The following is a 16,362-nucleotide window of genomic DNA, read 5'->3' as shown; positions in this document are numbered from 1 at the left end:
GAAAGTTCCTCCCTGACTCAGCAGGTAGTGCCAAGGGGGCAACGGTTTCCCCGTATTGTCGAGAGGGCTCTGTCATCGAGAGCGGAGAATACGTCACTGCCACCCCAAATCAACGTGCCGGACGCCGGAGTGACGGAAAATATGCCTGCTAGGGAGCAGCGGTGCAGCCTTGTCTAGAAACACATGCCGGTGGAGATGAGTGTCGGCTGACGGCTGTCGACACAAGAGAGCGGAGCGGAACATAGAAAGTGTGTGCCGGTCAACGTTCTGCTGGTACCCGAGAAGACAGTGACCGAGAGCGCGGACCTGGCTGTATGCCCTGTCACAGGCAGTTCACAAAATTTCTCTTTGCAATCGGCCATCTTTGATACTCGCCATCGATTTCCTGGCTTACTACGGTGGATTGGTTTATTTGTGTGCTTGTTGTCTTTTGGAACTGCGCGGCTTTTTGCCCACTGTCTACTACATGCCACGGCAGATATAGCATAGTCATAGCAGTGACCTAACGTACCCTGTTCAGTCTCACGGGTTTTCCTGTGGGAAAACGTTAGGACACATTCGTGTTTTTACTGATAAAATATTATTTTTATTTTCTCAAGTTGAATTTGGTACCACAATATCTTTCAGAATTGAGCTTTAGATATGTAAAGGCTTGTCATACTCCTGCGATCTGATGTTATTCATATTTTTTGATGGTATGTATGTTTGCAAGAAAGCTTTCCAGTTGATGTAACATTTTGGCTTAAGGCAGCAAGACGATGTACCTGGTTGATTAAGTTGTATTTATTCTACATAATTCAAGTTTTGACTGCAGTATTGTTTTATGCCTCTTATGTTAGCGTCTTAATGCTAACTTGCTATTTATTGTCTGAGCGTTTCGACTATTATTCAGTTACAACTCCTTTCGAATTAGGAGACTTGTAACAACAATACCGAGTGATTTAATTCCACTGTTAGTGAACAACTGATAATGCTTTTTTCCTCGCTGAACAATTATGCAGTATTGGTTTTGCAATTATCATTATTAATTTTGGACCAGTGTAATTTTGCTTATATTATCGTGATCCTTTAAAATAAGTGTTTTAGGAGAATTTTAATTAATAGCTTAGTGATTATAGTCGCGTAAATAAATGGTATCGCTGCTAAATTATCATTACGACTTCGCAAGCACCAGCCACTTCCTATTCAACAGCGTATGTTGCTGCTAACGCCAATTCCTCAGCTCCACAGTGTTCATTCATTTCTCAGCAGCAGTCACTAGTCCATGGACACACACACACACACACACACACACACACACACACACACTCACACTATCGTCTGGGAACAGTTATTTCGGGCATCAACCCTACACTTGCACTTACGCACCTGTCCAGTCCTGCCGCTCGCCAGATATCCTCATCATTTCAGTGTAACTGGTGCAATCCACATAATCGATGATTCTATACTCATACCTATGCCTGTACCGTGATTGTTTTTCAACATAGTCCCATCAACGACTTGCTTCTTAATATGTGACCATTATGTTGTTAATTAGGCCTTTATTATCGTTGATTTGTTGCAGGACGACCTCTTTCCTTATTCAATCCAATTGTAACACCACATTGCAAAACCTTCTGTCCATTTCATTTCTGCCATTCTCAATGACCATGCTTCACACCCACCCAGAGCTGTCCTCCAAAAATGGCCTTCCATACACATTTTTATGGTCTCAAAGATTATACAAGGCACTTCCAGAGGATTCGTTTCATTTCACAAGACTATATTTGCTAGAAGAATGAAGATTGGTATATTTTAACTTTCGGTATAGTTTTAGTTTTACAATTACGTTTAAAACTACTAGTTTATTTTTCAAGAATTTTCAATGTGACCTCCACCAGACGAACGACAAGCATACAGACGATAGTGAAACGCTCCTGATACTTTTGCGAGCTTGTCTGGATCTTTTGCATTTGAGGCTTTTCCATGTATCCTAGCAATTCACCAAAAGTTGTTGAAAGGGACCGCACATAAACCAATTCTTTCACACAGACCAGAAGATAAAGTCACATATCGTGATATGAAGCGACTCTGGAGGCCATTAGCGCAACGGCACTGCTGGTACCATCGTTGAATACCTAGACACGAAAGAGATACTTTGCCGTGTTCCCTACGGAAATCACGCAGTACAGCTTTAGATGACATGCTCCTATTAAAATGGTCAACGCAAAGCAGCTTTTGTTGATGTGTTATAGCCATCTTGATTAGCACCTTCTAACAAAAGAAAGTCTGATCACGTAGTGCGTGACATCACAACACGGGGTCGTACGTAGTCAACAGAAGCTTATAAACATTAGCATTGCATGCTGCTTATCGTACTTTAGCTTGTTCGTTAGTGTAATTACTACGTGATTGAACATGAATTGTTTTTGATCACTTTGTGCGTTCGGTCAACCTGTGAGGTTCTTCCTCTGCCGTTTCGTTGTTTTATGCCGAACTATAGAAGAAATTACGAAACAGGTCCAAAAATTGATTTATTTAAATTTCTAGACACTGAGGCAATGAGGAAGAAATATTTATTAAGAATTCATAGGAATATTTTATTGTATTGTATTGTATGTTAACCGGGGGCCTAGAAATGATTCATAGGAATAACTTCATTCTTTCTTCAATTTCAAGAGTGACTTTTTGTTTTTGTTTTTTGAAGTTTCTAAAAGAAATTGATTTAGTGACGAAGAGAACAGTTCATCGTGATTCGTTTTGTTGACCTGACGACCCCTCCTCTCATATTAGCTTGTTTACGTTACGTAAATTCGGTATTCCGTGGGAGCAAGTAGTAGAAATTTGTATAAATCTGACACTTTAACTTCCTGCGAAGCTTTCTTCAAGATCATTAACTCCTTACATTCACATGCCACTAAATATCCTCTTCAGTGTTTGTTGCTAGTAATACAAATCGGTTTATGATGAAGTGTGGTATACATAGAATATAAGTAACTTCAACATGGACTGGTTGTAGTGTTCAGTTCTCTTTTCTGCTGCAAAAACTTTCAGTAAACCACCTGTCGAAATTTCGTATAGGTCTACACAGTATATAAAAACGCAGTTAAGAGTACCGTAGCTATCGTATTAGCACATTTCCAATAAATAAAGCTATTTGAATCAAACATATGTTCCAAATCCATGTTCTTAATTCAAGGAGTGACACTAACAGTGAAAAATACTTCCGCTCTTACAATGCAGAAACAATTATCTTCTTTAGAAATATCGATAGAGCTCCACAAAACGAAAAAAGCCTCAGTAGGTGTATATAGCAAATGTAGACAGATGTTTTGTTATTTTCTTGAGTTTATTGTCCGGTAGACGACAAAATAAAAAACATGTGAACACATGTGTAAAAAGTTACATCTATAACTTATCAGTTTTTCTGCAAATTATCTTAATTCCTGTGTCTGAATTTCAGATACATGTAAGTGCCCTACACATCTTTCATAAGTACACAATTACATTGTTTGAAAATAAACATACGCATAATTTTATTATTTTGCTTCGAAACCATTCAAAACTACTCAGCAATAAGTTACAAATACAACAGTAATGTCATTTCAAGGAAGAAATATTGCCGTTGTATAAGTCATCGGTGGGTTCAACTAGATTTCTTCACGAATTTCTTACCTCCGCGTCCGTTTACGGAATAGACTACACCGACGCCGGCGCGCCTGCCTCGGACTACGTGCGATGACGTCACAGAGCAGTGCTAAGAGTTTCTTTTCTTTTTTAGAAGGTGCTGTTTCGACTCTACGCACCCTGGGTAATGAATGAGCGAGCGAACAAATGATCTAGCTGCATCACGGACAACTCTGCTGCCGACCACATGAAACAGGGATTTCTAGAAAGTACTCGTAAGTTCCGATTGGTCGCGAATTGAAAACTGAAGCGAAAATCCGATGAAGGTTTGCAGAGATGTGTTGGGTAGTGTCTACATTATACCCGTCGACCGTGTCATGTGGCACTTTGCAGTTCTGAACGCACAGTGAGCACTTCGAGATGTCTAGAGAGTAGAGTCTCCCGCCAAGTACGGCTGCCTACCGAGAGATTTCGCCTGTTTTCATTCAACCCTACATTACGTAAAGTCATGTACGTCTTTTTTCATGACAATTTTCGGCCGAACACTGCAGGTGCTAGGAAGACCCTCCTGCTGCGTTTTCGCTGGGAAGTGTTTGGTCACCCATCATACAAAAATGGTTCAAATGGCTCTGAGCACTATGGGACTCGATTGCTGTGGTCATAAGTCCCCTAGAACTTAGAACTACTTAAACCTAACTAACCTAAGGACATCACACACAGCCATGCCTGAGGCAGGATTCGAACCTGTGACCCATCATACAGCCCGGACATGATCCCTCTGATTTTCGTCCCTGCCAAAATGAACCACTGGCTATGTAGACAGAATTTTGGCACAGACAACGAGATTCAGACCAGCGTAGAGAACTGTGTAAAGCGCAGGTGGCTGCCTTCTATAGGCGGGTACGCCCTAGACCGGTGAAGGCCAACAAACGACCAGATTCGACAGAACGTTAGCCACCGATGCATTAGCGTTCTGCTTCTCATCCACACCAAACGAAGGGCTTGGGGCCAAGGGATTTGGGCATGTGGAATCGCAATTGCCGCTGATAAATTGTCGATGTTGTTCCTGTTCTGTTATTGTTATAAGGTAGCGTTTTAATTACAATTTCACCGGCCGATATTGTAAGGGAAGAAGATGATTAAGCAGCCGTCGCACGTCCAGCTGTTATTTTACTGCAAGAAGCCGATCATGAGGCAAAGAAGAAGAACAAACAACGATAGTGGACGACCTCTCTTTTAAAAATAAGGAACAGTGTGGTAAGACAAAAAAAAATGGTTCAAATGGCTCTGAGCACTATGGGACTTAACATCTGAGGTCATCAGTCCCCTAGAACTTAGAATTACTTAAACGTAACTAACCTAAGGACATCACACACATCCATGCCCGAGGCAGGATTCGAACCTGCGACCGTAGCGGTCACGCGGTTCCAAACGGAAGTGTCTAGAACCGCACAGTCACACTGGCCGGCGTGGTAAGACAAAATTTATGTCTAACTTAACGCTGCATTCGAGTATGGCCTATTTCACTTTTTTTCGAATGAAAGCTACAGATTTAGAAAGGCTATTGAATTGTGTAGTTCTTGAAATTTTCGAAGACAACGCCTGTTTTAGGAGATCTGATACTCTGCAGGAAGTTAATAGTTTCTCCGAGTTTTGTTTTGTTTCTCTTGGTAGTTCACGGCGAAAAGGCATCACTTTCTAACAACTGAGTTGCTGCCCTCCAAGAGTCTAGTCTTCTCCGTTTGTTTTTACAATCGCAGTTCGTAGAAGCCCATAAACATTCCCGTTCACGATAAAGATCTATCAGATTTAATGCTGTCTCCATATTCCAGTCTATACTCTATTGGTTCTAAACCAATAAATACACACCCTTAACGAGAGCAGGCATTGCCTGCAGGCGAAAGAGCGACTGTTGATATTAAGTTTTCCAGGACAGCCACAAGTCGCACTTAGTAAGTTTTATTGACTGGCTTCGCTCTTTAACCGCCAACTACTGTACTTTAAAATGTAAGTTCCAGAGTTTCTGATGATGCTCTTATTAAATTAAACAGCGAAACCTTTCAATAAAACATACTAAGTGTGAGTTGTAGCAACTCTGAAAAATTGAAATACATACCCCTTCTAGAGACACAACAAATCGCTACTGAACCAACTAACATTCGACCCGACATCCACCATCCGCCAACGCTCGCATATAACCGTCAGCAGACCGAACTGCAACCAAAGCCTACCGCTGCTTTGGCTAAGATTTGCCTCGTGTACACATTAAGCAAATCTCGTTCAACGAAGTGGTTGGGTGTCGTTCGTTCGCCTTCGTTGGCCTAACGAGTATGCGTATTATGATAGGTTAATGAAAAGTTGATACAACGCTACGGAAATGTTTAAGTCGGAGCGCGGGCTACCTAGATAAATAGCTGGCAGTTGTAACTGAAAGGCTGCAAATAAACATCTGATTTTCACTGCGGTTTCAATTTCACGACCGGTCGGAATTTACTTTCCGGACAATCCTCGTGCATTCATCTGCAAGATATGGCCTCGTGGAGCGGTCTGGCCGCGTTGAATACACCGGCTCTCGTCAGATTGCAGAAATTAAGCGACGTCGGACGTGGCCAGTTCTTGGATGGGAAACGGCTTGAGTATATCACGTGCTGCTTTATACTTGCTTTTGCATCAAACAGAATGAGAGTTGGTGGCATCGAGTTCCTCTTCGTTAGGCTTTGCGCCTATGTCCTCGATTAAATTCCAAACCTCTCCGCATTGTCTCGTGATGTAAGGGCATATGAGACTGTTGGTGGACTGTTGCTAGTGATTCATCAGTCGAATGTAGACTGTAAGTTCGGCGTCACCGTTGGTGGCTTTAGACTCGTGTAAGATACGTGTGGGCATCAGGTTCCACCTTCTCCCTCCTTTCGTCTTTTTCCGGCACAAACATGATAGCACACTAGACACCCGCCCATTATAGACACCTACACCTACACTTTCCTGATATACAATTATCTCACTTCACGAAGTAAAGGTGGCATTTTGCGCAAAGGACAGGAAAACTTTTCTAATTAGACGGCTAAACCTGTCCTTCGAGTTCTCCCAGTGAACAGTGTCACAAGATTTCAGCTCTTTTTTTAGTACTGAGAAACTCGTAACTTCGGAAATGCATATCCTCCTATTTCCATCTATTGTACTATAAATTTTTTCCTTATTTTGTTACCTGATGATATGACATTTCTGTGTCTATATATATTGCAATTGTTTTACTATTTGTATACATATATTTATACATTTATGTCGATGTATAATTGTTTGTTTTTTAAATACTATTTGTATTTTTACGCTGGGTCTGGCCTAGGGAAAACTATGCTATCGAACGATTACATCGATAGGTCGTGTGGAGAACCAAAGTGTTTAGGATCTTTGGTAGTGTTAACTCCGTCGCGTGGAGCGCGGGCAGAGCGGAGTCTGGCGGGAGTAGGGCAGTGGAGCAGGCGTGTTGAGTGACGCTCCTGCGAGTTGCCGCGCTTCCGGCGTTTGGCAGCATGTAATTGCGCTCGACTTGCTATGATAGTTTCTGGCACGGTGTCGCGGACGGGCAACATTAGCTGGCACACATCAAGAGCCCGTTTCGCCTGGTGACCGTGTCGAGAAGAAGGCATGCCAACATCCAGCTTCTACAACAGCAACGGCCAAAATAAGTGATTGTCACCACCTCCTCGATCGACGACTTCAAACCTTCAATCAACCAACAAAGAAGACTGAAAGCACGTAAAGTTTTAGAACTGTATGGCAGACCTCAGCTTTTCAAACTATTCCATTAGTATTACTAAAATACAGCAACTTAGCACGAACCTTTGTTGCTCATTGTCCCAATTGCATTACCAAGCAGGGTCCCACCCTTTTCTGGAATGAACTCGAGTGTCGTTGAAATTCAAACGCTAGCATTAAAGTAATATCATTCGATTTCACCGCTTTAATTTCAAAGTTCAGTTAAGGTATTCATAGCTGGCTACAATATTTAGATTACACGAGCATAAATTAAGAGTGTGAGTTTTGTTACCACATTTTAGCTTACCTGTGACTGCAGCTCAGCTTGGTAAGTACTAAATTTTACTATTGTTAATTGTTCAGAATCATTTAATTCAAGTTCAAAGTTAAATCTCTTATTTCTAGATTGCGTAGATTCAAGTAGCTTTTGAAATGATTGTTGAGGTAACCCAAGACTAACCTTATTTTATTGAATTTCGTAGTGCTTCAAAAACAAAGTTTACTATTAATTTCAGTCACTAAATTAACTTTCAACTTTCCGGTTTTATTAATTCTTTTGCTAAATTAAGTCAGAGTGTAGCGAAATTTATTACTTCTGACAAACATTCAGTTTTCACACAACACGTGTCAACCTTCAGTTGACACGCTTTTAGTGCTAATTATATGTGCAATAACCTTTCTTTTTCAGTTCTTATAGCAGTTGTCCATAGGACTGGCGACCATAAATTTCCCCAAACCTCAAATATCTAGTTAACGGCAGTTCATTGATAACGTAACGACCGCACATTTGCTTTCTTTATTAAGTTTATCCATTTTCAAAATTAATTTCCACCAGTTTCATTTAAATTTTTCCTTTCATTTAGATGTAACCCTTCCTACATCTACATCTACATTGATACTCCGCAAGCCACCCAACGGTGTGTGGCGGAGGGCACTTTACGTGCCACTGTCATTACCTCCCTTTCCTGTTCCAGTCGCGTATGGTTCGCGGGAAGAACGACTGTCTGAAAGCCTCCGTGCGCGCTCTAATCTCTCTAATTTTACATTCGTGATCTCCTCGGGAAGTATAAGTAGGGGGAAGCAATATATTCGATACCTCATCCAGAAACGCACCCTCTCGAAACCTGGCGAGCAAGCTACACCGCGATGCAGAGCGCCTCTCTTGCAGAGTCTGCCACTTGAGCTTATTAAACATCTCCGTAACGCTATCACGGTTACCAAATAACCCAGTGACGAAACGCGCCGCTCTTCTTTGGATCTTCTCTATCTCCTCCGTTAACCCGACCTGGTACGGATCCCACACTGATGAGCAATACTCAAGTATAGGTCGAACGAGTGTTTTGTAAGCCACCTCCTTTGTTGATGGACTACATTTTCTAAGCACTCTCCCAATGAATCTCAACCTGGTACCCGCCTTACCAACAATTAGTTTTATATGATCATTCCACTTCAAATCGTTCCGTACGCATACTCCCAGATATTTTACAGAAGTAACTGCTACCAGTGTTTGTTCCGCTATCATATAATCATACAATAAAGGATCCTTCTTTCTATGTATTCGCAATACATTACATTTGTCTATGTTAAGGGTCAGTTGCCACTCCCTGCACCAAGTGCCTATCCGCTGCAGATCTTCCTGTATTATCGACAGATTAATTTCGGTGACGATTGCTTCTCCCAAATTTCCATTAGGTACACATGGTTTAATTTTTACTGTCATTAAGGTCGATAAGTAAGTGGGAGTTTACAAACTGGGTGAATCTTTTTGAGACAGCCTGTAATTTTAGATGGTATAAACCAATACACTCTACAGAAACTCTTCTTGGCTTGAGCAATCCTTACTGCTGTGCCCTTCTTCCATCTCTTTTCTTGATCTGTTCTTCCGACATAGCAAAAATATAATTCAGATGTTACTTGTATAGATATGGAACATTTGCTTCTTCACTGTACCCCTGTGCCGCCACGGCGCTGATCATACATATGTTGAAAGATGCCTGTCTGTGGCAACCTCGTTGTGACGTGTGCTGCGGTTACAGCGATCGCCGTCTAGCCTCTGCCGCGTGCGGCTTGATCCAGTCCCGCGGTCGGGCGCAGCGTGCTGGAAGGCGGCCAGCGAGGGCCGAGAGAAAGTGGACCGCCCTCGCCCTACTAACGCTACTACTTGTGGCGGACAGAGCTGTCCTGCACTGGGGGCGTAGCTCAGATGGTAGAGCGCTCGCTTAGCATGTGAGAGGTACCGGGATCGATACCCGGCGCCTCCAGAACTATTTTATTTTTTTCCCATTCTCACAAAAAATATAGACCCCCTCGTTGAGTGAAATGCAGTGACAGATTTTATTTAATACGTAACTTTGAATTCGAAATTTCTGTACTCGATCTTAATACATTCTATCTACAATATTTGCCAATGATTTGCCTTCGTCTTTGGTAATTTTGCCTTTACCTCTGGCACAATTGTTTTAGAATTCCCCCTCAGGTTTAATGTTATTTCTGGAGGAGGAGGATGAGGAGGAAGAAGAAGATGAGGGGGGAAGAAGAAGAATAAGAGGAGGAGGAGGAGGAGGAAGAGGAGAAGGTGGAATGTGTATGTAAATTGCAAAGTCGCGCTGAGTCTTGAATTTCACGTTAAACTCTGAGTCTCCACTACAGGAGCCCTGGTATTTAACATCTCCCTAAATCTGAAATTAGACAATACCTCTAAACATGATAATTACAAAATGAGATTAAAATTTCTTCACTAATTCGAAATCGCTAGAGACATAAGAGTATGTAGAAAACAAATCTGCTGGATGCCATTGGGAGAATTGTTTCGTTTTTCCTTCGAAGTAGTTGACGAGAAAGCGAACCAGAACCTTCTGATGTGCATTTGAACTACAAATAAAACCATATTCGTGTTAGAAGGAAGCCCTCATGAACTGTTTGGTAGGAAGTGAAGCAGTTGATAGTGTTGCTCATAGAATAGTCTTAAGTCTAACGTGAAATAACAAACGCGGCAGACAGCTGTTTCGAAGAAAGTCGACTCTCTCAGTCGTAACATAAGGTTTAAACCCTTCAGCTGTGACTCAAAGAGTGAAACGAGAAAATTTTAATTAATATTAATTAATTAAAACTGGAACTTTGTCTGTGCGAAAGTTGGTTTCAGGTTCATATGCCCTAGATCAAATGCTTTCGTTTGATATTTATGGCAATAACAAGCTATCATATTTTCATTTCGGTAATATTATGGTAATGTTTGTTCTTCTATCGCTACACTGAATCCAGTTTGGTACAGTTCATTTCTTATAAACATGACTTGCAAACTTATATTATGAATTTCTGAATGAAAAACAAATTCATCTTTCAGACTAAATTAGCAACACGACATCAGTTTAAAATGGTTTAAATCATGTCATCATTCTGACGTATAACTAAGAGGCTCCAGCAATGCAGTCATGAGCCACAGGTTAAAAAAGCTGTCTCACCTGGCAACGTGTAGTAGCCGAAGATAGACCCTCTAAGTGTGCTGTACGATTTTCTTCTCTTGCGGTTTGTCTGTTCATGTGACGGTTTTAATTTTCGGTTAGCAACATAATTTTAGTGAGTCTGGATCATTGAGACAATGTCTACGTTTTGTTCAACTATTATAAACAAAGGTGCTACACAATTCACCTTCATTGTTTTTACACAAAGTTGGAGATACTAACAGAAACGACCTCGAAACATGTCGAGGAGCCATGGATCTGCATCCCTAGAAGTGACCACGAGGCGAAACATTTTAAAAGATAAGTATGGTATCGACAAAAGTTATGGCTCTGTGGACCTGTATGTTTGAATTCGTGATGAAGGGCCCAAAAAAGCATGTTAGTGATGAACGAACCTGAGAGAAATCATAAGACGTTCGAATGACTTGTATAAGCGCTAGTGAAGCTCAGCAACTAATGCAACGACGAGGTGTGGGGCGGCGGGTGGAGTAATTGTTATATAAAATGTAGAATGTAATGTAGAAAAGGTGCATTTCCCGGCCGATGCACCATATGTGGGGCGGCGGGTGGATATATTTGTTATTAAATGTTTTGTATTTATTTAATGCTGTTGTTTGCCGTTCTCAACACTGGCTCTCTAACTACAATATTGGCAACCAGAAAGTGATTAGCAAAACGTGAAGCCTGTAATTAGAATTCCTAGTGGCCACTTCATCTGAGAAATACACTTTTATCTACAGCTTATAACTCTGAGGAATTAGGAGAATGTCTGGGATTCATAATCAGAAACGATTCTCTTTAAAACGTTCACTATATTCTGAAAGTCACAGACCAAACAAAGAATCCACACAATCCAACTACCAGAGCAGTTCAGAGTCTAATGCGCTGATGCAACTATAACTGTTCAAATTAAAGGTTTAAGTGAATGCTCGCCACTATTTGATGATAATGTTCATCAAACGCCATGCTAAATAATGGTAGAATGTCTGTCCCGCGGCGGCACGTGAAAATACGACATACGCAAACTGTAGATAGATCATTAAAGTCATCCCAGAATTAACACTTCACTCGAAAACGATTTCATGGTTACGCGTATCCCGAGTAACTTATTACGGCATCCGAGGCTGTTTATAGCAATGATACCGATGCGACGCGACTCCCGGCACAGATGGTGCGCTAATCAGGGTCTGGAGAGAACTGGGGCCCTTTTTCTCTCGCGCAGCGTTCTCATATACAAAACCGCGGTGCGGAGGGCTAAGGTAACGCCTGATCAAATCGGTTCTCCCGACTAGCCGCTGGGATAGTAATGCACCACTTTAAGTTATTGAATAAATCATTGCTTCCTTTGCTGATGGCCGATGAAGCTCTCAATAATGTGCAATCAGCACACAGGTAAGTAATCATAATAAAAGTCTGACGTGGCTAAGTCAAATATTTTGGGCGAGAGAATTAATTTAATTACACTACACACAGTAGACGAGCTCTGAACTTGCCCTTTGGAGATACGCTATCACTATAGTTTTATATTTATTCAGTTGAAACTTCTCACATTTTTATGATTATAGCGGATCTCCCTTCTACATAAATTTAAACATCCTAGCTTTATTTATTCGCCTACTTAATCCATCTTGCTCCCTTAATTTTTAAGACAAAAACCAGAAAATCATGAATTTCAACTAAAATTTTAATTTGTGAGATCCAGAATACTGTTTCTACTAAATTATTATGAAAAAGGAATCTAAATATAAATTTTTAAGTTTATAGCTCTTTCCTGTTGCGCCAATGCTTTTTACAGAAAAACATCCAAATTTCGAAAATGGTTAAAGTTATTGAACTGATATTCAACACATATTGATTTAGTATTACTCCTGACATGCTAGAAACGTTTCAGCTTATTTACTTGATTTTTAAAGTATTGCGTAACATTTATGACGTCAGAGCTAGTTACAGCGGGCTGGGTGGCACACAATGGAAAGACTGATGTGAATTTTATACTGCGTGAATAGGCTGCTTCCCTACAGAGGTGTCTGAAAACAGTTCTGTTCAAAACTCAGTTGTAATTTTGATTGTAGGTAAAAGGAGAGGTGCACGAGGTGCAACACTGAATAATGGAGCGTATTCGAGTTCGAGTGCTTTCTTACAGTAAAGTCAGCGCTGTGGCTTACCTTTTTAACTATTCCTTCGCGCTGCACACGCGTTTGTGTAGCTTTGTAGCGGGAAAATCCACCAGCGGCTTATGAGGAAAGCGTAACGCACCTGTGAAGAAAAGAAAAGTATTTCAGTTTGCAGTTTCATTGAATATTTCGCCTTGGTATAAAAACTACGAAAGCGCATCATTTTCGCTTTTGTTTTCTTTCAGTTTTCTGTCAGCATTTTTACTCTTGTGGAAACATCTTGTAAGTGGCCCGGCTGGAACAATGTTGGCATTCGAAATGAAGGTGTATATTACGACCATCGTGCTTAGAGCCATTTGAACCATTTGAACTAACTTTCAGCAACACGATGTAAGCTGCAGATCTTTTCATGTATCGATAGTCTGCCTTTAAGAATCACATTTGTTTCTTTGGTGGTCGATCGGTGGCAGTTGTCTCGAAAAGAGAGTATTTTGGGGTTCCCCGAAATAGAGTAATACGTAAATCCCTGAGTCTTTCGTAGAAGCAGGTAGAGGGGCGTAAAGACAAAAAGTATATTTTAGTAGTGAAGCCCAAATTATGTGGTGGTGCGTGTACATATGTGTCGCGTAATAGTGCAATAGAGTCACTTCTCAGTGTCACATGGAAAGAAATAAGACGATACATAGATTTCGGGACACAGCGGCCACGGTCAAGCCCAACCTAAAATGTGCGAATTTAAACTCGTATTGGAAGATCTGATACAAAATGTAGTAGCGAAGACGAACCGAACATTGATTACTGGTAGAGCACTTAGAAGATGCAGCAAATCCACTAAATGAATTTCTTCGGTTATTCACCATGTTGCGGTGTGGAAATTGTGGCCTTCCCCTTCTAACTCTCTAATAGTAGTAGTGTGTTCTGCATTCGGTCCACGCCGCCGAATGGGAAGCATATCTCCCTCGTAATGGCCGCACCCAGTGGCATTTGAAGAAGGTAAAATAACTGCTTTTAGAGTTTTTATATGGTTTTAGACGATTTTTATGAGTGTCAGCAAATAAGAGCAGAAAGCACAAATTTGGCAGAGATCTGAAATGTGACATACAAAACACTTTCATTAGATATATTCTGCTCTCTTTACAGTTTGCAAATTTCAGCAAAAACAATATTTAGAATTTTGTGGAATCGGTATAGATTAACATCCTCTTGGATGCTAGTAAAACCTACACTTTTGAGATTGCAACATAATGTAGAATTTAGAAAGTAATATAAATTACACACACTGCTGGTCGTGATCCGATCTTTAGTGATAAATAAGAGTTTTTTGAGACAAGAACGCGTCCTGAAATATTTTTATTTTCTCAATGACCGCTTTCAGAAGGTCTACGTTGCTTAGACCGACAGATAATTTTTCTGTAGCATGGTAACCATTTTAATGTCAGTGTTTCGAAGACGTTGAACGTTGTATTTCAAAGTATACTTGATAATCGACGTAGTGGCTCACATACGCCACCTGATGACCATTCGCGAAGTCAAATTGGCAGTATATGAACATCCTATCTCGAGCCGTTCAAGGTGTTCTGTTTTTCCTGAACATGTGTGTATTATTTCCAGAAGGTATGTAAAATATTGTCATCTGGTCATTATGTTGTTGTTCAACTTGTATAATGGTTGTACAGTTATGCAACTCTCATAGTAATGGTTTTCTCCTAATATATCGTAGATCCGAAGATGACAGCTCGACCTACGAACTGGTGAGACCTGAGTTTCTCCTGGCGTACACAAATTTCAAATAACTTCCGGGAATTCAGTCAGATAACACTTTCAGCGACTGCCGATATTTCGGGGGGAGAACACCCCGCCGTAATATCGGCAGTCGTTGAAAATGTTACCTGGCTGAATTCCCGGAAGTTATTTGAAAATACGAAACTGGTGATTGAGAAAATAAAAATATTTCAACACGCGATCTTGCCCGCAAAAATTCTTATTTATCACTAGAAAATAATGATGTGGTGTGGTTTATGGCAGTCCCAAATATTTCATTCACAAACCACAATAGGTTGAGCCTTTCAGAGGCTGCAAGCTTTATTTTGCAAGATAGTGTCATACCTTTTATTAGGCTTTACTCATGAAATAATCACCATACAATAAAAAACTCTCAAATGGATAAACCTGTGATAAATTTTAATACTCATAATTTGTACGGTTACTAGACGCAGCAGTGGGCACTCACTCTTCAGAACTGTGTTCCCTTCACTGGCAAACACCGCGACCGAAACCTGCCCCTGTGGAGTGCGAATAAAGGAGTCGCGTCCGTTCGTCGAAATAGTCTCCATGTCGCTTTGCGCTCAACCACGGATGTGATAAAAGTCAGTTAACTGCTCGTTGTGTCTATTATATGGTTTAAATTTCTGAACGGTAATGTAACAGACGAGAGTAGTAATCCGAACTGCTTACTGGCCGTTTTCTGCAGTGCCATTCGTGTTAAATGCAGCGTGGCAAATGGAGTATTTTTCATATGATGAACTGATACAGGGCATTAGGAGAGTCTGATGAACTGCACTTGCTTTCATAAAGTAAGACGAACAGTTCATGCCTGAATAATTTTGTTTGTGGTAAATTTTGAATTTGTGGTAAGCTTCTATGGAACCAAACTGCTGAGGGCATCGGTCCCTAGACTTACACACTACTTAATCTACCTTAAACTAACTTACGCTAAGGAAAATACACACACACCCATGCCCGAGGGAGGACTTGAATCTCCGACGGGGGGAGTCGCGCGAACGGTGACAGAACGCCTCAGACCTCACGGCTACCCCGCGGGAGTAATTTTATTTGTTTTTATATTTTGATCTTGATTGCTTTTGAAGTTGACAGCAAGACAATGGAAACTTGATTCTCGAAACGCGTTACTGTGGATTCTATTCCTAATATTAAAGGTTGTATGTTAGAATATTTATAACGATAAAAGATGTGTTGTTTGAATGTAGGGTCTCTACAGAGTAGAGAGAGAGTAACTGTTATACGGCGAAGAGAGTACGGTAATGGTTGGAATTATCCTCCGACCCGTATGTTACCAAGCCCGTTCCCTGTGGCATCTAGCAGATAACGACCAACCGACAGGATAAGTTCAAAACTGCAAAAGATGATGGGGCCGGAAGATATGCTATGCATGTGGTGAATATGATATCAGCGCTGTTTCCCTCAGTGCAATCGTCCGTACATCTGTGACCTGGGAAGCAGATGTTCCGTCTGATTACAGTTGGCAGCCGAGCGTTCGACGTTTGTTCGGGCAATGGGCGTGGCCGGGCCTGAATGCAGCTCTCATTATTGTTCCATTCTGCACAGTACGGCACATTAATATGCGGCCGAGATTCGTATGCAAATGAAATTAAAAATTCCATTCCTCTCACTCTCTGACGTGTCAT

At 41.1% G+C, this 16,362-nt stretch overlaps 1 long non-coding RNA gene and 1 other non-coding gene across 2 annotated transcripts in view; one reads left to right on the top strand and one right to left on the bottom strand.

The window, feature by feature from the left end:
• LOC124790118 overlaps nucleotides 1-16,362 on the bottom strand; it is a 969,286-nt gene that overhangs the window by 470,135 nt on the left and 482,789 nt on the right. The window lies entirely within an intron of this gene.
• Nucleotides 9,551-9,623, top strand: Trnaa-agc. Its single transcript has one exon. It is a non-coding gene; the product is annotated as a tRNA-Ala (tRNA).

This window comes from Schistocerca piceifrons, chromosome 3 (genome assembly GCF_021461385.2).
Source record: "Schistocerca piceifrons isolate TAMUIC-IGC-003096 chromosome 3, iqSchPice1.1, whole genome shotgun sequence".
Lineage (NCBI taxonomy): Eukaryota > Metazoa > Arthropoda > Insecta > Orthoptera > Acrididae > Schistocerca > Schistocerca piceifrons.
The sequence above is the reverse complement of the archived record's forward strand: the minus strand, read 5'-3'. Positions and strand labels throughout refer to the sequence as shown.